Consider the following 20,494-nt stretch of genomic DNA (forward strand, 5'->3'; position numbering starts at 1 on the left):
CCTTCCAGCAACTCATAGTTTGTTCTCTGTATTAAAGAATTTCTTATGTGTTGTCCCCCTCCCTGTTTTTATATTATTGTTGTTTCTTTTCTGCTATGTTCATCTGTTTTGTATCATAAATTCCACATATGAGTGGGGTCATATGATAGTTGTCTTTCTCTGACTAATTTTGCTTAGCATATCTTCTATTTCCATCCACATTGTTGCAAATGGCAAGATTTCATTCTTTTTGATTGCCAAGTAATACTCCATTGTGTATGTATATATATATATATATATATATATATATATATATATATATATACATACCACATCTTCTTTATCCATTCATCCATCAATGGACATTTGGCTTTTTCCATACTTTGGCTATTGTCGACAGTGCTGCCATAAACATTGGGGTGCATGTGTCCCTTTGAAACAGCACACCTGTATCCTTTGGATAAATAAATATAAAATATAAATAAAATAAATAAATAAATAAAAATAAAAATAAAAATAAAAGTAGTGCAATTGTAGGGTAGTAGGGTAGTTCTATTTTTTATTTTTTGGAAACCTCCGTACTGTTTTCCAGAGTGGCTGCACCGGTTTGCATTCCCATCAGCAGTGTAGAAGTGTCCTTCTTTCCCCGCATCCTCGCCAATATCTGTTGTTGCTTGAGTTATTAATTTTAGCCATTCTGACAAGTGTGACGTAGTTTCTCACTGTGGTTTCGATTAGTATTTCCCCAATGACGAGTGATGTTGAGCATTTTTTCATGTGTCTCTTAGCCATCTGGATGTCTTCTTTTGAAAAGTGTTTATTCATGTCTTTTGCCCATTTCTTCACTGGATTATTTGTTTTGGGGTATTGAGTTTGATAAGTTCTTTATAGATTTTGGATAATAACCCTTTAGCTGATATATCATTCGCAAATATCTTTCTCCCATTTTGCCGGTTGCCATTTAGTTTTGCTGATTGTTTCCTTTGCTGTGCAGGAGTTTTCTTTTATCTTGATGAAGTCACAATAGTTCATTTTTACATTTGTTTCCTTTGCCTCTGGAGACATGAGTAAGAAGTTGCTGTGGCTGAAGTCAAAGAGGTTGTTGCCTGTTTTCTCTAAGATTTTGATGGCTTCCTGGTCTTACATTTATGTTCTTCATCCATTTTGAGTTTATTTTTGAGTATGGTGTAAGAAAGTGGTACAGGTTCATTTTTCTGCATGTCTCTGTCCAGTTTTCCCAGAACTATTTGATGAAAAGACTGTCGTTATTTCATTAAATATTCTTTCCCGTTTTGTCAAAGATTAGTTGGCCATACATTGGTGGGTCCATTTCTGGGTTCTCTAGTCTGTTCCATGGATCTAAGTGTCTGTTTTTGTGCCAGTATCAGACTGTCTTGATGATTACAGCTTTGTAGTACATATTGAAGTCCTGGATTGTGATGTCTCCAGCTTTAATTTTCTTTCTTAGAATTACTTTGGCTATTCAGGGTCTTTTCTGGTTCCATATAAATTTTAGGATTGTTTGTTCTATCTCTGTGAGGAATGCTGGTGATATTTTGATAAAGATTATATTAAATATGTAGATTGCTTTGGGTTGTATTGACATTCTAACAATATTTGTTTTTCCAATCCATGAGCATGAAATATTTATTTTATTTTTGTGTCATCTTTAATTTATTTCATAACCTTTCTATAGTTTTCAGTGTATAGATTTTTCACCTCTTTGGTTAGGTTTATTCCTAGGTGTTTTATGGTGTTTGGTCCAATTGTAAATGGGATCGATTACTTGATTTCTCTTTCTGTTGCTTCATTATTACTGTATAGAAATGCAACTGATTTCTTTACATTGATTTTATATCCTGCAAGTTTGCTGAATTCATGGATCTGTTCTAGCAGAATTTTTTATGTAATCTTTTGGATTTTCCATATAGAGTATCATGTCATCTACGAAGAGTGAAAGTTTGACTGCCTCCTTTCCAATTTGCATGTCTTGTATTCCTTTGTGTTTTCTGATTGCTGAAGCTAAGACTTCTGATACTATGTTGAATAACAGTAGGGAGAGTGGACATCCTTGTTGGGTTCCTGACCTTAAGGAAAGACTTTCAGTATTTCTCCATTGAGGATGATATTAGTGGTGGGTCTCTTGCATGGCTTTTATGATCTTGACATATGATCCTTTTATCCCTACTTTCTTGAGAGATTTTATGAAGAAAGGGTGAAGTATTTTGTCAAATGTTTCTTTGCATCTATTGAGAGGATCATGTAGTTCTTGTTTTTCTTTTATTAATGTGATGTATCACATTGATTGATTTGTGGATATTGAACCACTAATTTATACTCTGCATCCCAAGTATAAACCCCACTTGGTCGTGGTGAGTAATTCTTTTAATGCATTGCTGGATTCAGTTGGCTAGTATCTTGTTAAGAATTTTTGCATCCATGTTTATCAGAGAAATTGATCTGTTGTTCTCCTCTTTAGTGGGGTCTTTGGTTTTGGAATCAAGGTAATTCTGGCCTCATAGAATGAGTTTGGAAGTTTTCCTTCCATTTCTATTTTTTGGAATAGCTTCACAAGAATAAGTGTTAACTCCTCTTTAAATGTTTGGTAGAATTCCCCTAGAAAGCCATCCAGCTCTGGACTCCTGTTTTTATGGGAGATTTTTGATTACCAATTTAATTAAAATTTTTTTAAACATTTATTCAGTTTTTGAGAGACAAAGAGAGAGACACAGAGCGTGAGCAAGGGAGGGGCAGGGAGAGAGAGGGAGACACAGAATCCAAAGCAGGCTCCAGGCTCTGAGCTGTCATCACAGAGCTCAATGCAGGGCTTGAACTCAGAATGGGGAGATCATGACCTCAGCTGAAGTCAGACACTTAACCTACTAAGCCACCTAGGCTCCCTTCAATTTCTTTACTGGTTATGGGTCTGCTCAAATGTTTTATTCCTTCCTGTTTCAGTTTTGGTAGTTTATATGCTTCTAGGAATTTGTCCATTTCTTCCAGATTGCCCAATTTATTGGCATATAGTTGCTTATATTATTCTCTTATTATTGTTTGTATTTCTGCAGTGATGATTGTGATCTCTCCTCTTTCACTCCTGATTTTATTTATTTGGGTCCTTTCCTTTTTTTTTTTTTTTAATCAGACCAAGTAAGGGTTTATCAATTTTGTTAATTCTTCCAAAGAACCAGTTCCTGGTTTTATTGATTTGTTCTGCTGTTTTTTCTTTTATTTCAATAGCATTTATTTTCACTCTAATCTTTTTATTTCCCATCTTATGCTGTTTCTGGGTTTTATTTGTTGTTTCTCCCCCCAGCTCTTTAAGGTATAAGGTAAGGCTGTGTATCTGAGATCTTTCTTCCTTTTTTAGGAAGGGCTGGGTTGCAATATACTTCCCTCTTATGGACTCCCTTTGCTGGGTGTCAGAGGTTTGGGGCTGTGGTGTTATCATTTTCATTGGCTTCCATGTACTTTTTAATTTCCTCTTTAACATGTTGGTTAACTCATTCATTCTTTAGTAGGATATTCTTGTTGTCTTTCAAAGTTTTTTCTTGTGGTTGATATCGTTTCACAGTGTTGTTGTCTAAAAATATGCACAGTGTGATCTTGATCTTTTTGTACTTGTTGAGGGCTGATTTGTGTCCCAATATATGATCTATTCTGGAGAATGTTCCACGTGCACTCTAGAAGAATGTGTATTCTGCTGCTTTGAATGAAATGTTCTTAAGTCCATCCAGTCCAGTGTGTCATTCAAAGCCATTGTTTCCTTGTTGATTTTTTGTTTAGATGATCATTCATTGCTGTAGTGTTGAAGTTCCCTACTATTATGGTGTGATTGGCAATGAGTTTCTTTATGTTGGTGATTAATTGATTTATATATTTGGGGACCTTCACATTTGGGGCATAAATATGTACAGTTGTTAGATCTTGGTGGATAGACCCCTTAACTATGATATAATGACCTTCCTCATTTCTTGTTAGTCTTTATTTTAAAATCTAGATTGTCTGATATGGCTACTCCAGCTTTCCTTTGGCAACCGTTACACGATGGATTGTTCTCCATCCCTTTACTTTGAATCTGAAGGTGTCTTTAGGTCTAAAATGGGTCTCTTGTAGACAGCAATATGGATGGATGTTGTTGTCTTATCAGTTCTGTTACCCTATGACTTAAGGAAATTTTTTTTAATATTTATTTTTGAGAGACAGAGACAGAGCATGAGCAGAGAAGGAGCTGAAAAGGAGGGAGACACAGAATCTGAAACAGGCTCCAGGCTCTCAGCTGTCAGCACAGAGCCTGACAGGGGACTTGAACCCACAAACGTGAGATCCCAACTTGAGCTGAAAATGAGATCCTCAACTGACTGAGTCACCCAGGCGCCCCACCCTATGACTTTTGACTGGTGCTTTTAGTCCATTGTCATTTAGAGGGAGTACTGAAAGATGTGAACTTCTTGCCTTTGTGTTGCCTGTAAAGTTGGAGAGTCTGGTGGTGGTTTTTTTTTTTTTTTTTTCCTTTCTAGTCTTTGTCGCTTTTGGTCTTTTTTGTTTTGTTTTGTCTTTTCTACCCTCAGAGAGACTCTTTAAATTAGTTTTTGTTTGTCTGGGAAATTCTTTATCTCTTCTTCTATTTTGAATGACAGCTTTGCTGGATAAAGAATTTCCTGGCTGCATATTCTTCTGATTCAGCACGTGGAGTATTATCTTGCCACTCCTGTATAGCCTGCCAGGTTTCTGTGGATAGGTCTGCTGTGAACCTGAACTGTCCTCCCTTTTAGGTTAAGGACCCTTTTCCCCTTGCTGCTTTCATAATTCTTTCCTTGTTTGTGTATTTTGTGAATTTGACTTTGATATGCCTTGTTGATGGTCAGTTTTTGTTGAATCTAATGAGAGTTCTCTGTGCTTTCTGGATTTTGATGTTTATGTCTTTCTCCAGGTTATGAAAGTTTGCTGCACTGAGTTGCTCACATAAATCTTCTACTCCTTTTTCTCTCCTTTCTTCTGAGTCCCCTATGATTTGGATATTATTCTTATTTAATAAGTCACTGAGTTCTCTAATTTTTATATCATGCTCTTTTGTATTAGTTTCCCTCTTTTTTCTGCTTCATCATTCTCCATAAGTTGGTCTTCTTTATTGCTGATTCACTGCTCTACCTAATCCATCTTTGCCACTAGAACATCCATTCGAGATTGCATCTCAGTTATAGCACTTTTAATTTTGTTCAGACTAGATTTTACTTCTTTTATCTACACAGAAAGGGAAGGCAGCTATGCTCACCACTATACCACCAACGCCCACTTATCTATGCAGAAAGGGATTCTATGCTTTTTTCAACTCCCGCTAGTATTCTTATTATCAGGATTCTCAATTCTGGTTCAGACATCTTGCTTATATCTGTGTTGATTAAGTCCCTGGCTTTCATTTCTTCCTGTTCATTCTTTTGGGGTTGATTCCTTTTGTCATCATTTTGGAGGAAGAAAAATAATTAATAAAAAATAAAAAATTAAATCAAAAACATTAAAAACAAATAAAAAATCTAATAAAGGAAGCCAGACTTTAGGTGTGTTTTGGTCTGGTCATTTGAAGAAGCTTGAGAGAATAGAGAAAAAAAGAAAAGAAAAGAAAATTTTAAAAGAAAAAATAGTAATCCAGTCTGATCTCATCTTCCAAGATCCTTAGTTACATCTGCAAAGACACTTTCCCCCAGATGAGGTCACATTCACAAGTTTGGGGGTTAGAACACGACTATATTTTGGGGGAGCCACTACATATGGTTATACATTTTCTGTCAAATTTGCAAAAAAATGTTTCAAATGCACTTGGTTAAGACTTATGTCTCATCCATTTCAATGTTTTCTTTGTCATATTTTTTTCATGTGTCAGGTGGCTTTGAAGTTGTTACCAGTTCAAAGATCTGATGGGAATTTGAGCTGGGTATACATTTAATGTGAATCTAGAAGGGTATATTTATGTTTTTTTGTCACTAGATTTTTTTGTTTGGTTTTGGTTTTTATAAATTTCTTTAAAACATTTATTTATTTTTGAGAGACAGAGAAAAACAGAGCACAAACTGGGGAGGGGCAGAGAGAGAGGGAGACATAGAATCCAAACAGGCTCCAGGCTCTGGGCTGTCAGCACAGAGCCCAATGCAGGGATTGAACTTGCAGACCATGAGATCATGACTTGAGCTGAAGTGGGACGCTTAACTGACTGAGCCAACAGGTGCCCCATTTTTTCACTTGTAAGTACAGTTAAGTTGTTTCCAGAATCCAGGTGTAGGATGGCTTGCAGGAATTCTTTTGAGCTCACTATCGTGACTCACATAGTATCATGGTACAAAGGTGCAGGGCCCCAAGTAAGGCATTATATGAATGTGTCTGACAGCATCTGGCACTGGAAGTATATACGTCAAATAAAAGAGGTGGAGTCTGACGTTTGTGAAATAAGAAGTTAATATTTGGAAACTTCTTCCAATCATTTGGTATATAAAATAGTGGGCAAAAGATTTAGCCTCTCATTAAGGCGTTATCAAAATTTTTTTCTCTTATCAGGAATATACTTAATAATACAAAGTACAGATGTATATTTTTCAACATAGAAATTAAGCTAAATTTTACTTATCAGAATCCCCCAATTTTAGTAACACTATAACCAATTAGTGTATGTGAAGTTACCCTTTTATACTTTCCAACGTATCAGATTGTATTAAGTCACACTAAGTACATGTGTGCAGCATTAGAGTAATTTGATTACATATTATATAGCTCTGGATGTGGCAAGTATAAAATATGCATTTCACTTAATTTCAGGTTAAATTTTTTTTCCAGACTTATTGATCCCAGAAAAATTCAAATATGATTGTCAGGAAGTATGCTAGCTGAAACAAAAAATACAAATAAATAAATGTAAATTGAAACAAAGAAGAATAGAGGAAATTTCAAAATGCCAAAAACTCTTTTATTGTCTCACAGTAAAAATTCTGATGGTAGATAAAGGGGATTTAGAGCACACTTATCTTGATGAGCACTGAGATATTAACAAAATTGTAGATTTATTATCTGGAACACCTGCAATTAATACAACACTGTACATTAGTTTACTGGAATAAAAACATTCTGATGTTTGAAATCACAAAGATAGGGGCACCTGGGTGGCTGAGTCAGTTAAGCATCCGGCTTTGGCTCAGGTCATGATCTCATGGTTCGTGGGTTCAAGCCCTGCGTCGGGCTCTGTGCTGACAGCTCAGAGCCTGGAGCCTGCTTCAGATTCTGTGTCTCTCTCTCTCTCTGACCCTCTCCTGCTCGCACTGTCTCTCTCTGTCTCTTGAAAATAAATAAAAAAAACATTAAAAATAAAAAATTTTTTAAAAATTGAAATCACAAAGATAAGGAAAAGAAACAGAAAAATCCAAGAAAATGTGGAAAATGAATATGCAACAACATTGAAAAGACATTATGAGAAACAGTAAATGTTTAAATAGGAACTTAAGGCATCAATTTGAGGAATTATGAAACAATTTGTATAAACATCAGTGGCAAACTGATTAATAAGTATTGTCAATATAAATGGCATTTAAGATTAGAAATTGCACAGGAAAACGTGAACGTCCCTAAAATCATCAGCTCACTTATGAAATCATGAGCCTGACAGAGGTTTCCCCAAAATTTACAAAAATCCTAAACATTTATATGACATTTGCAATAAAGTGTTGTGAAGCTATAAGATGCCTATGTCATTACTTAAAAAACAAATTTTGTTCAACCATATGAGAAAAGATTAAATTATCTTTCTATCCTTTCTATGGAAATAATATAAATTATCATGATGTAAAAATTCAATTAGAACCATATGTAACCAAAACTACAGAGAAAAAAGAATAATTCAGAGACAAGTCAGACTAGTCAATAAAACACATTAGCCTATCTTTTTGGATTTTGTAGTATTTGTGATATTTGTCACTTTTTTAAGAATGTAAACTTGAGATTCTTTTTCATTATGAATAAATACTTATATTTGTATTGAATTTTATATTTCTATTATTTTTCTTAATGAGGGCCTCAAAACTGAAACTAGTTTCAGGAATATTGAATAGCCATTGACATTTTAAGATGTATAAATGTTAGCAATTTTGGTTTAACACATAAAGTTATCTTTATTTTATAGATGCAGGACTTATTCTCTCAAAAGAGCACCCACACAGTATGATTCTTTTTATTTTTTAATACTTATTTTTCAGAGAGAGAGAGAGAGAGAACACACATGAGCTGTGGAGGGGCAGAGAGAAAGAGAGAGAGAGAGAGAGAGAGAGAGAGAGACAGAGCCTGATGCAGGCTGGAGGCTCTGAACTGTCAGCGCAGAGCCCTGTGCAGGGCTCGAACTCACAAGCCATGAGATCATAACCTGGGCCAAAGTCAGCTGCTTAACCAACTCAGCCACCCAGGCACTCCCTTCACAGTATGATTATTAAACCATAGTTTTAAAAATTAAATGTTTAGGGGTGCTTGGGTGGCTCAGTTGGTTAAGCATCTGACTTCTGCTCAGGTCATGATCTCATGGTTCATGGGTTCAAGCCCCACGTCGGGCCCTGTGCTGACAGCTCAAAGCCTGGACCCTGCTTCAGATTCTGTCTCCCTCTCTCTCTGCTCATCTCCTGCTCACACTCTGTCTCTCCTTCTGAAAAATAAATAAATATTTTTAAAATTTTTTTAAAAATTAAAATGTTCAGAAATCTCAAATTCTCTAATTACATTTAATTGTTTGAAAAGGTGCCCTCCAATCAAACAATTAAAAAATACTTGATGTTTGGGACTCATGGGTGACTTAGTTGGTCAAGCACACAATTCTTGATTTCAGCTGGGGTCGTGATCTCACGGTGGTAGGATTAGGTGCTGTGTCCAATCTGTACTTGGCCTGGAACCTGCCAGACATTCTCTCTCTCCCTCTCCCTTTCCTATGGACCCTCCCCCAAGCACATGCACAGGCACGCTCTCTCTCTCTCTCTCTCTCTCTCTCAAAAACAAAACAAAACAAAACAAAAACCAAGTACTTGATTTCTAAAAATGAAACACCTACTGGTAAAAATATAAAAAGCTTGAGTTTGAATTATTTTTCCTAAATGACCATATGTATATATTTATATGTAGTTAAAATATCTATGAATTAAACTGTACTGATCAAGAACTATATTTTCCAGCATAGTCTTAGCCTCAAAAATAAAATTTAATTTTTTGTTTGATAAGAACAGTCCACAGGCTAAGTAATAAATGAGTCATTTAGTTATCATAAATTTTTTAAAATCCAAATATTTTTTTAAAGATGGCAGTTTTAAGTTTTGCCTAATAGCAAAAGCTTTGTATATAAAACAGTAAAAAGTATGGGCAGGAGATTATTCAAACCAATCTTACAGCCTTCTTTCCTGCTCCTCTTTATTTTACATAACATTCTGGATGCACTTAATGCTCCTAAATTGTACCCTTAAAAATGGCTAAAATAGTAAATTTTAAGTTATGGATGTTTACCATCAAAATACATGATTAGTATGTGGAGATTTCATTTTAGCTTTAGAGGTTTTCCCAACTTTTTTATATGTTTGGAAAAATCTTTTCATAAGTCACTATCACAGATGGTGCCATGATCAGCATGCTTTATGACATAAAATCCATCATCTTTTTGGTCGATATAAATCATAATCCCTAGGTAAGCCAGTCAAGGTACCTTGCTTTGTGGCTGTCTCCTTATTCGTTCTTACTTATAGCCTTAGTAAACGGCAAGGTCTTTATTGAAATCTTACTGTATGTGGTTTCATTCTCCCTAATGCTTTGTTCCCATAACTTCTGTCACATAGATGTCTCCCTGTACTGTCTCTTACTAACTGCAGCCTCTTTGTCACATTCATATTCTTAAAAAGGGAGTCATATGATCACAGCTTCTCTAATTAGAAGAGTTCTTCGAATTTGCTGGGCCACGTGTCTTCTTTGGGTCAGGAAATGATCTTTTCGCCATCCAAAATGTTTTGACCAGATTTCCATGCACATGTGACACGTGCTATATCATTGAGCATTAAACAACCATTTTGAAGGGTTAGCGTAGCATGCATTAGATACACAGATTCATTGCATGCACTGAACATTTCTATCAGTCACATTAAAATTAAGACTACATACATGCCTAGGCACACGTTGTGAAATAATGCACTAACTGAAATACTCAATCAAAATCCAGTGGATAGAAAGACAGAGCAGTCTATGATATTGACTAATATCCTATGGCTATGGTATTAGATCAGATTCCTAATCCAACTAAAGGCTCAAAGAAGGGTGGCAAATTGTGGCCTATTGCATATTTGTGGGATCTCATCTGTCATAATTACTATATCTTATTCTTAGTATATTTCATCACCATCAATTGGAGTCATACTTTATCTAAAATGACCAGATAATATCACCACTACCAAGACCCTGGACCATAGCCAGTCTTCTGGCATTTCAATGATCCTTGATGCAACCCAACACCACTGTGAACAGGATTTTGAAGCAGCTGTTACAGTGAGCTGCAATCACTGAGCAGAAAAAACACACAGCATATTGTACAAACCAAGTTCAAGTAATGCAATAATGCCTTGAACAAAACATAATCTTCTTGGTTAAGACTTTACTTGTATAAGCGAAAGCAGACTTGGAAATATAGTAGCTATTTCCCAGTAAAAGTTCCTCCTTTGGTAAAACTGGAGAATTTGTTAATTTATGTACGTATATATTTGTGTCAAAAAGCACCCAAATCGGGGATTAGCGCGTGTGATTTTTCCAATCACTCTTGTCTATTAAAGAAGAAAGAGTTAAGTTTAGGAGTAGAAAGGGAAAGTAAATCGAGCCAGAGGGAGAACACTTTTCTTTTGCAGTAAAGGCTTGGAAAAGATAAAGAATATTAAAAGGAAGAAAACTTCGTCCTTAGAAGAGGCCTGAATGAGCTGGGTCATGTACAAAATAAAGCTGATGGTGATGAACTGGGAAGATGAGGCATGGAAGCAGGGGGAGGGCTTGGCATGTAGATGTCAGCATCTTTAAGTCATTAAATCAGAAAGGCGTTAAGCAAAAATGTCTTCTGGATGTGAGATGGCAAATTTATTAAACAGTGAATGGTGCTGGCCTTTCTCCTCCCCTTATCTACTAAAATAAATTCTGGCTTCATCTAGTCAGTTTCTCACACCCCCACCCCCATCCCCACTGATCTCCAAAAAAGGTCCTGTCTTATTCCACATGTCTTTGAGGCTTCTGTGATGAACTATTAGACAAAGGAATGTGGACTGAATGTGAGTATAAAATGGTTTGAGGATTAAAACTTTCATGGAAGTTTTTCAGAGGAATTTCAAAGAGAGTAGCACAGAATATGAGAGAAGAGCTGAAGAGCGAGGGAAGAATTTTAAATATTGCATTAGAAATATGCTTCCTTCATAGACTTTAAGAAATGCATGTGAAGGGCTTAAATTTTTAAAAATTATCTCTTCAGTTGCATTCTAACTGTATCGCTGATCTGAGCCTGGACCTCATGGACTATGACTCCCGAAGCATCCAACAGCTATGCATATATCTTGTTGAAGCTGCAGCAAAGGGAAGGAGCCTCTGTAGTGACTTAGGTGGTAAATCAAAAGTAATAGTAGAGAACAAATTATTACTTGCTTTTATGGATCATTATCGATCTTATCTTTAGTGATAAGAGTTTATTTTCTGCTTTGTGGAGTGATCATAAAAGTGTAACAGCTTTAATTGGTTAATTCCAGACTTCAGTTGTCCTGTTCTATTTTTCTTAACTAAATTCTCTCCCACAGGAATTTTCAAAGACATGACCTCTACAGTTAGGGAGCTACTATTATAGTTTCAAAACTTTTATTTTTTTATAAGTTTTATTGCTTACCCTAACCACATAGATTTGTCTCTCCCTCCACACATAAATTTCATATATACCATCAACATACAAACAGACATGTAGAGGGGTGCCTGGGTGGCTCAGTTGATTGAGCCTCAACTTTGGCTTAGGTCATGATCTCACGGCTCGTGAGTTCGAGCCCCATGTCGGGCTCTGTGCTGACTGTTAGCTCAGAGCCTGGAGCCTACTTCAGATTTTCTATGTCTCTCTCTCTCTGCCCCTCCCCTGTTCATGCTCTGTCTCTCTCTGTCTCTCAAAAATAAATAAATTTTAAAAAACAAGTAGACATGCATATAGATATGCCTTCATGCCCCTGTCTCTTCCTTTCCCTCCACGACCATCTCTGTTTTTCTCTCTCTCTTACATGCACCACTTATTTATTGGCACAGCTAAAAAGGTGGATATAAGAAAGGATTAATAATGCATGTCCTTGGCCAAGTCAAATAATTGATGACAGTTCTGTAAGTCTCATAATTTTAGCCATTATAAAAAGCCTCCTGTGGTTTAAAATATAGTTAGTGAAGGCCTAGATGTCCTGGCAAGATGGGACTTGAATATTGCTGTAATCTGAGTTGGATAAATTTGACAAGATACCTAGCTATAGCTAAAGAGCCTAGCTTCCAATGGCTCTATTTATGGCTACGTGGCTCTCAAATACATAATGATGATGAACACCATAAAATGCTGCAGGAGAACCACAGCATTGAGTTAGCATCGGCTGAGCCCTGCTGGACAAGCAACCTTTAGGAGAAGCCTGATTAGGTTTAACTCCGAGTTACAACTTCTGTTTTACAATAGGAACATCTAGTGTAGAACAGCCTTCTCATTAACTATGTGGTCTTACCAGAGGACGTATTGTCAAAGAAAAACTAGACTTGGGCAATACTTAGAGCAGTAAAAATATTTTATTCAGAAAAACTGTTGCAATAGAGGAGAGACCTCAGTTTAGAACTGGGCTCAATCCTGAGTATAACGAGGGAAAGCAAGAATTTTTACCCAAGGAACAGGCTGAGGGTTGGTGGATGGAAAATTACTAAGGGAAAGTATCAGCAGTAAGAGGGAATTCTGGCTAAATTGACCTAGTAGGGCTGTTGGTGAAAGGTGATCAGATATCATTGGCAGGTGGGTATCAGAGGATAAGGAATCTGATTAGATATTGAAGTCACGTGGTCAGATATCAAGGATGGCGGATTCTGGCTAAAACAACAAAAATCTTGCTAAAATTGGACAATGTGGAGAGGAACACAAAAACCCAAGAGTCAAGGTTTAGTTGAAAAATGGCTCAGAAGAGCCTGACTAAAGTTTAGACAAGGACCGACTCTTTTGTCAGCATGAACTGGTTGAGTCATCTGTATCTGCACCCATGGTCTGTGACTCAAGTGTGTGGTTCAGAATGGGTCAGTATTAAGGGAAGCTTCAGAGCCTGCCCTTCCCATTAGTCCTGGACATAATGTCAACCTCTATGAAGTTGGTGGTTTTTTTTAGCTTTTGATAATAGATATAAAATTTTAATTATATCTACCTCTAATGTATTTTATGAACATATAATTTGCTACTTTGAAATTTTTTCTTTCTTCATTACTCTAATGCAATGGCACCTAACTGAAGGTGGTGAGTCTAATTGATCTTCACTACAAGAAGTTCTAGGAAAACCTATTCATCCCCAAGTTTTTGCTTTTCTACAAGTATAAACTAGTCAACCAAGATAAACTCTTTCCTCTCCCTGACAAGAGACTTTCTTTACACTCAAATTCCTGCGTCTCCTGGGAAGTCCCATAGGAGCCTCCATCAGTAAGCCTCCCTGAGGAAACTCTACAAGTTCATTTCAATTTTATTCTTCACACACCTTCAAAAATACAATCTTTTGCATTAGCCTTATTTGTAATGAAAAATCATTTTCTGGAAGAGGTACTTGGGTGGCTCAGTCCGTTGAGCATCTAACTCTTGGTTTTCACTCAGGTCATGACCTCGCAGGTTCATGGGTTCCAGGCCCCCATGGGGTTCTGTTCTGACTGCATGGAACCTGCTTGGGACTCTCTCTGCCCTTTCGGCACTGGCGCTCTCACCTCTCTCAAAACGCGTAAATAAATAAACTTAAAAAAAATCACTTTGAGGAAGATAATATTCTATCTTGAAAATTAAGAAATCGTTTTAGATAGAATTCTAGTTTTCCAGCTTTGGACAGAGACACGGGACTGACCCCTGCAGTGTGCGTGAAGACCCACCCCAGCACTGCCACAGCTTTTGAAGCTTGCTTTCATGAGGAAGCGATATAGTGCCACAAATGATCTGTGCCTTTCCTCCTGAGAGAACGTAGCTCAAACCCTAGAGGCTTTAGTTTTTCTCATAAAAACCCACTTTTTGTGCTTTGTGCACTTTCGCTGGACTAGAAGCATAATCTCTGATTCGTTAATCACTTCTCTAAGAATGTGTGTGTGTCTAGCTTCCCTTCCGAGGGCCACTTCAGCTTTCCATCAGCCTTCTCATTTCCCCCCATTTCTCATTTCCTTGCATATGTGATATTTCCGGGAAGAAAAAGTAAATGCCCCCATGACCTTTAACTATGACTTCCATACCTCCATTCAGCAGGGAGCCACAGCACTCAGAAGTTCATATCTTACACTGTTATCTTACACTGAATTTTGCTGGCCTGCATCCATATTCTCCAACTCGTGCAAGGACCTGAGGCCATGACATTCTTCTTAAGTGGAGTGGGGCTGAAATATGAGGGTTAAGTCTGAGGGATACGAATCTTACCTGCACCTCCTGTGTTGAGGAAAGACCTTTAGACTCTGTCTGCTGTTTTAGGACACCCAAACACTGAGAGACTGAGACATTCCACAGGTCTAACCTCCTTGAGTGAGCCAGGAATTACTCAGGTCTAAATTTCAGTCATCACTGAGTAAGAGATAACTGTCTTTGTGTGATTAACATGCGTTGATGAGTCACTTACATATATATCCTGTTTTCACTGCCGTTGTTAAACTCAAAACAGCTGTACAGAAAAGAATATTTGGATCAGCGCATTCTCCACTTAAGATTCTCCTTAAGAATCATTTCCTAATATTTTATATCCCATCCTCTCTTTTCTGCAAAGATTATTACTAAATAAAGAACACTGAATGAATAAGAGTCCTAAAGTGAGAATTAACAATCTTTATAAATTTTTTTAGAAAAATTGAAAATCTCATGAATTAGCTCAACTGATATAATAAATTTTGTTTTATCACATAGGGTAGGATTTGGTGCAGTTTCCTTGGAATCAACTTGCTAATGGACACACATTCATAATAATTTAACTTGATCAATATTTATCTGAAATGGATTACAAATTTTTGAAATTCACAATCAGAAAAAAATAATAAATAAACCTGTCTGCCAGCAATACCTTGTTTCATTTAACCAAGTTAATTCATTGGTAAATTTCTTAAGAACATACACAGAAAAGAAAAAAGATAAATGCATGTCTAGGAATAATTCTGAATATCACTGTGAGAAGTTATTAAAGTATTTTTAAGGGTACTTTGGTAGAAAAAATTATGCAGGATAGAATTTGATATTAGCTGCTCTAAATTCATAAGAATGAAGGCCCTGGCTAGCAAGGGATCACATAATCAGTTTAAGAAGGAGAGTAAATGGTCAAAACTTCCAGAAATCTAATAAATGTTTATTCTTGATAACCTCATTCTATATAATCTCTTCTTTCTACAGGGATCCTTATATTTTCATAACAGATTCATCAAACTAGTGCCTTTTATGTATATATCTTTTGCATCATGTAGCAACCATTTGTATTTTATAATAATTTCTCCTGGAAAAGTCCATTTTTATGTCACTAAAATTGACATGTACTCTTAAAAATATTTTTTAATTAATTCCCTTATTTTAAAAACCAGGACACAACTTATCTTGGTCTTTCCAGTTTCAAAAGCATCCCTTAAACTAATTATCTAATGGAGCACCTGGGTGGCTCAGTCAGTTATGTGGCAAACTTCAGCTCAGGTCATGATCTCACAGTTTGTGAGTTTGAGCTCTGTGTCGGGCTCTGTGCTGAAAGCTCAGAGCCTGGAGCCTGCTTTGGATTCAGTGTCTCTGTCTCTCTCTGCCCCTCCCTCACTCATGTTCCATCTGTCTGTGTATCTCTCTCTCTCTCAAAAACAAACATTAAAATAAAAAAATAAAAAATAAACTAATAAAACTGCAAACTTTTTGCTTCTTCTGACAAAAGAATAGATTTACTTCCCATGGACATCAAATAATGAAAACTGCACGAATGTGAGCAGCTGCAAAGCCATCAACTTTCTGCTTATGCCACATAAAGCATACCTTTTTAAAGAGACAGACATATGTTTATACAGGCACTTGTGAATTAAATGCCAAAAGAAGTTCTGTGCCAAACTACAGTCACCTCTTTCACCTTAGGGAAATCCACAGAAGTTAGTACATCAGGTTTTGTCAGAGTTGTACATTTCACTTAACCATAGTATGTTCCTTTTTGTTGGTAGTGGTATTTTTTTATTGATGTGTTGTGTACATGGAATGCAAGTCATTCTTTCTGCATTTTGAAAAATGCATCGCAAGATATAGTACAATCTCATTCATTCTTCCAAATTCACTTATATCTCATTTGTCACTATCCTTACTCTTACTCATTATCATGCTTAGTCGCTGACATACAAAACTTCTGACTGCATCGTTTTCTATCCCTATAGTTTGCCACTTTCGGGATGTCACAGAAACAGAACCCAACAGTATGTAACTCTTTGAGTTGGCTGAACAAATTCTTTTTACTTAGCGCAAATCTTCATTTGAGATTCACCAATATTGCTGTGTGTATCAGAAGTGTCTTCCTTTGAATGGTAAGTAGTATTCCACTGATGGATGTACAACTGAAGGTCATGTAACTTGTTCCAATTTTTGGCAATTAGATAAAACTGCTATAAATGAAATATTTATCTTATTCTTTCTGTACTCTTAGATCCCATTTAAAGTGAAGATAAATTCATGGAAATGGGAATGATATAACAATTCGTTCCTACCAAAGCATTAAATAGTTAAAATATATTTTTGGGGAGATGTTTTCCTGACAAGGCACTATATTACATTTGATCAAGGTATAGGTAAGTATTTCTTTGTCACCTAGGAATTCTTTACCACTGAGATTTAGGCCTAGAGTGTAATCCTCATCCATTTGGGACTCTGTTGTCCTCAGTATACATGTATATAAATTATTAAGACATGGGGTAGTGTATCTTCCTTTATCTTTGTGTTACTTTTGCTTCAGTCAGTTGCTATAATTAGCATGTGTTAGTGTCCTAATTTACAGACATTTATCAAAATTAAGATTTTAAATTGTTCTCTGGGGAAGTATCAGCTTACTTATCCCTCCATCTATAGCTCTTCTCCCTGCAGCAAATTCATGATTAATCAAGGAAATGTTCTTAATAACCATCTGCCTTTGATAATTTAAGGACTCCCCTACCTAGAGACACAGTATGAGCTAGATGTCCTCTCACATTCTTTTTGACTCTGCACATATACTTACGTTCAGATCTTTATTCATCCATGTTAAATTATATCAAACTGTATGACACATTTTAGCCCCAATATTGTTCTCCCATATAACTCCTCTCTGTAGAATTGGAGGTATTTTACAGTGGAGTCAAGTGAATGACAGACTTTCAAGAAGTCTCAATTACAAAATTCTTAGGAATTCATATATGCACAAATTAAGAATCCTTCACACACATATGTATACATATATGTACAAATAGCAGAAATACATATGTACAGTTGAGGTAGAAATAAAGATGATGAAGCTAGTTACCATTTTAAAGCAATATTGTTTGCTAATCTAGAAAACCATATTTATAACTATTCATTTCCTCTTTGATCTTATCCTTCTGTTCCTTTGGTTAATACATGTGATATTTCCTTTCCACCTCAGAACTTCTAAAGAATTCTAAGCAGCCTCCTTACATTAAAAAATTAACGCTGAGGAAATTAATGGGTAGAGTAATGAATGTCTTCTCTTTCTTTCTTCCTCAGAATGGAATGAGAACAGAAGGCACTAGAGATAATTTTCCATAGCAATTTTAATTAACTTAAATATGGAATGAAATTAAAATATTATGCAAAGAAATCTAGAGCTGTGTTCTTCTCTTCTCCATTACAGCCAGTGACCACAGCTATACAACAACAAACAACAACAACAACAACAACAACAACAACAATCTAGCATATCTTTCAACCATTTTCCCTTCCAAAATTGAGTTTGGAGACGCAAGGGTCAAATCTCTGATTTTCATAAATATTCCTAGTATAGTGTCTTCTATACAATAATATTCAATAATTCAATAAATATGGGTTAAAATAGCTTCTTGTAAATGTTTTCTGTAAGTAATCCAATAGTTTAATAAATAATTGCTACCTGAGCCCTGGATGACAAAGAGAAAGCAAAGGCATCTCCCTCTTCTTCCATTCTCTGATTTGCAGGAAATTTACAGAAACAAATATCCTCTATATGTGATATTCTTATACGTACATCTAGACAATCCATTTATTATGGAGGCAAGTAGTATGCAGTCAATTATTTAGTGGGGATTGAAGGGTGGGGCTTGGCATATAAGAAATCAGTGTAGAACAATCTGCTAATATACCTCTATAACCACATGACTTAGTACATTACAGAATGGCTTTTTGGGCAACACCAACATTGTGATACGGGTACTAGGAATTGGTTCAGGGTATGGGCTTTGCTTAGCAAAGCACCTGGCACATAGTCAATAGTCTATATATGTTAATAATATTAAGTTCTGGGCCATTTCTTGCATTCACTGAACCAGAAAAGTTATTTTGTTGTATATTTCTGTATGCTTTCATCTTCCAGGTACTGCAGTAAATTAAAACAAAACAAAACAAAACAAACTTTCAACATAAGACCAAGATAAGCTAAACAGAAATATAGTTATTCACAGAGCAATTAAACCAAGGGAAACTATGACGCTGAAGTAAATGTGATAGAAAATGCTCTTCAGAACTGCCGTGGTTCTTGGAAAGTCCTTAGAAGTGATACATCAAAGGAAGACAATCCAGAGAAGTATACCTTTGCAGGTTCTGGAGGACAAAAATTGCAGTTGCAGTTTTTAACCAATCTTTAAATTCCTTCTTGGGGGGCACCAGGGTGGCTCAGCAAGTTGAGTGTCTGACTCTTGATTTCAGCTCAGCTCATGATCCCAGGGTCAAGAGATTGAGCCCCACCTTGGGCTCCATGCTGAGTGCGGAGCCTCCTTAAGATTCTCTTTCCCTCCCTCTGCTCCTCTGCCCCATCCCCTGTTCATGCACTCTCTCTGTCTAAATTAAAAAAATATCTCTTTCTTGATATTACCACTAAGAGGAGTATGGACATTTTTATAAAATATATGTCTAGATTTTTACTTCTGCCTGTAAGAGCTGGTTGCTGTGAGCCAGGGAAAGAGGCAGAAGAGGTGAAAAGATAATGGGAAAGGATGGAAGGAGTGAAGAGAAAATTATTAACTTGATATTATTGTAAGCTTATGACAGCATGTTCACTTTTTAAAAAGTGGACAAGATTAGAGAAAAGATAAGGAAAAGAACCAGCATTTATAAATCAACTAATATGTCCTAACCACTCAGGTGCCTTATTTATATGATTTTACTTAATCCTTCCATTAATTTTACAGGGATATTCAGTCAGAATAGGGAACAACTGTGGTAACAACTCTCAGTACTTAAAACAGCAAGATTTCATTTATTTATTCTCTTAATATTTACTTATTTGTGAGAGAAAGACAGCACGAGTGGAGGAGGAGCAGAGAGAATTAGGGAGACACAGAATCCAAAGAAGGCTCCAGGTTCTAAGCTATCAGCACAGATGTGGGGCTTGAACTCACAAACTATGAGGTTCAAACGCTTAACCCACTGAGCCACCAGGTGCTCCCCAAAACAGCAAGATTTAAATCCAACTACTACCCAAAGGCAGCTCTTCACCCTGTGGTGGCTCAATCTTGCAACTACATATCATGTTTCCAAGATTGTCTCAGAAAAGAAATACACTTCTGTAAAGTTTCATAATGCCAATTAACATTTTTCCCCAGAAATGACATATTTCTTCCCCTTATATTTATTTGGCCAAAGCAAGTTACAGCACCATGCATAATAAGCTCAATGGGCAAGAGAATGCAATTCCTTCTTGTGTCCCACAGGACCAGAGCCAGAAATTCTGGTGAGGAGCATTGATGTCTATCGAAAAAGAAGACTTCTTATTTTGAAGATGAGGAATTTGAGATTCAGAGATAGTAACAACTTTGGCAACATCACCCTGTTCTTATAATGGAGTATTAGAATGTAAGACTCTTAAATCTATATTCTTTCAACTGCTCAATGTTGCTTCACATATATTCACGTTCACATTTATATTAATGTGACACACAGAACATATTTTCCCCTTAAATCAATGTAGAAGTGAGTATTGTAAGCTATTAGCTAGCCAGCTACACACAAATTACTGCATCTAGTATTATAAACTACTAATACTATAATCATGTACTTTGGGGCGAGTTATTTTTACCCACT

At 36.3% G+C, this 20,494-nt stretch overlaps 2 long non-coding RNA genes across 2 annotated transcripts in view; both read left to right on the forward strand.

Annotated features, from left to right (window-relative positions):
- Positions 1-16,677, forward strand: part of LOC115305464 — a 29,536-nt gene extending 12,859 nt beyond the window's left edge. The window contains exon 3 of the long non-coding RNA XR_003914793.1: positions 16,612-16,677. This is a non-coding gene — a long non-coding RNA (uncharacterized LOC115305464). The remainder of the gene's footprint in view (positions 1-16,611) is intronic.
- Positions 16,678-16,694: 17 nt separating this feature from the next.
- Positions 16,695-20,266, forward strand: LOC115305467. Its single transcript, XR_003914794.1, has 2 exons — positions 16,695-16,758; positions 20,125-20,266. It is a non-coding gene; the product is annotated as an uncharacterized LOC115305467 (long non-coding RNA).
- Positions 20,267-20,494: the final 228 nt, after the last annotated feature.

The sequence above is a fragment of the Suricata suricatta genome, chromosome 2 (genome assembly GCF_006229205.1).
Source record: "Suricata suricatta isolate VVHF042 chromosome 2, meerkat_22Aug2017_6uvM2_HiC, whole genome shotgun sequence".
Taxonomy (NCBI): domain Eukaryota; kingdom Metazoa; phylum Chordata; class Mammalia; order Carnivora; family Herpestidae; genus Suricata; species Suricata suricatta.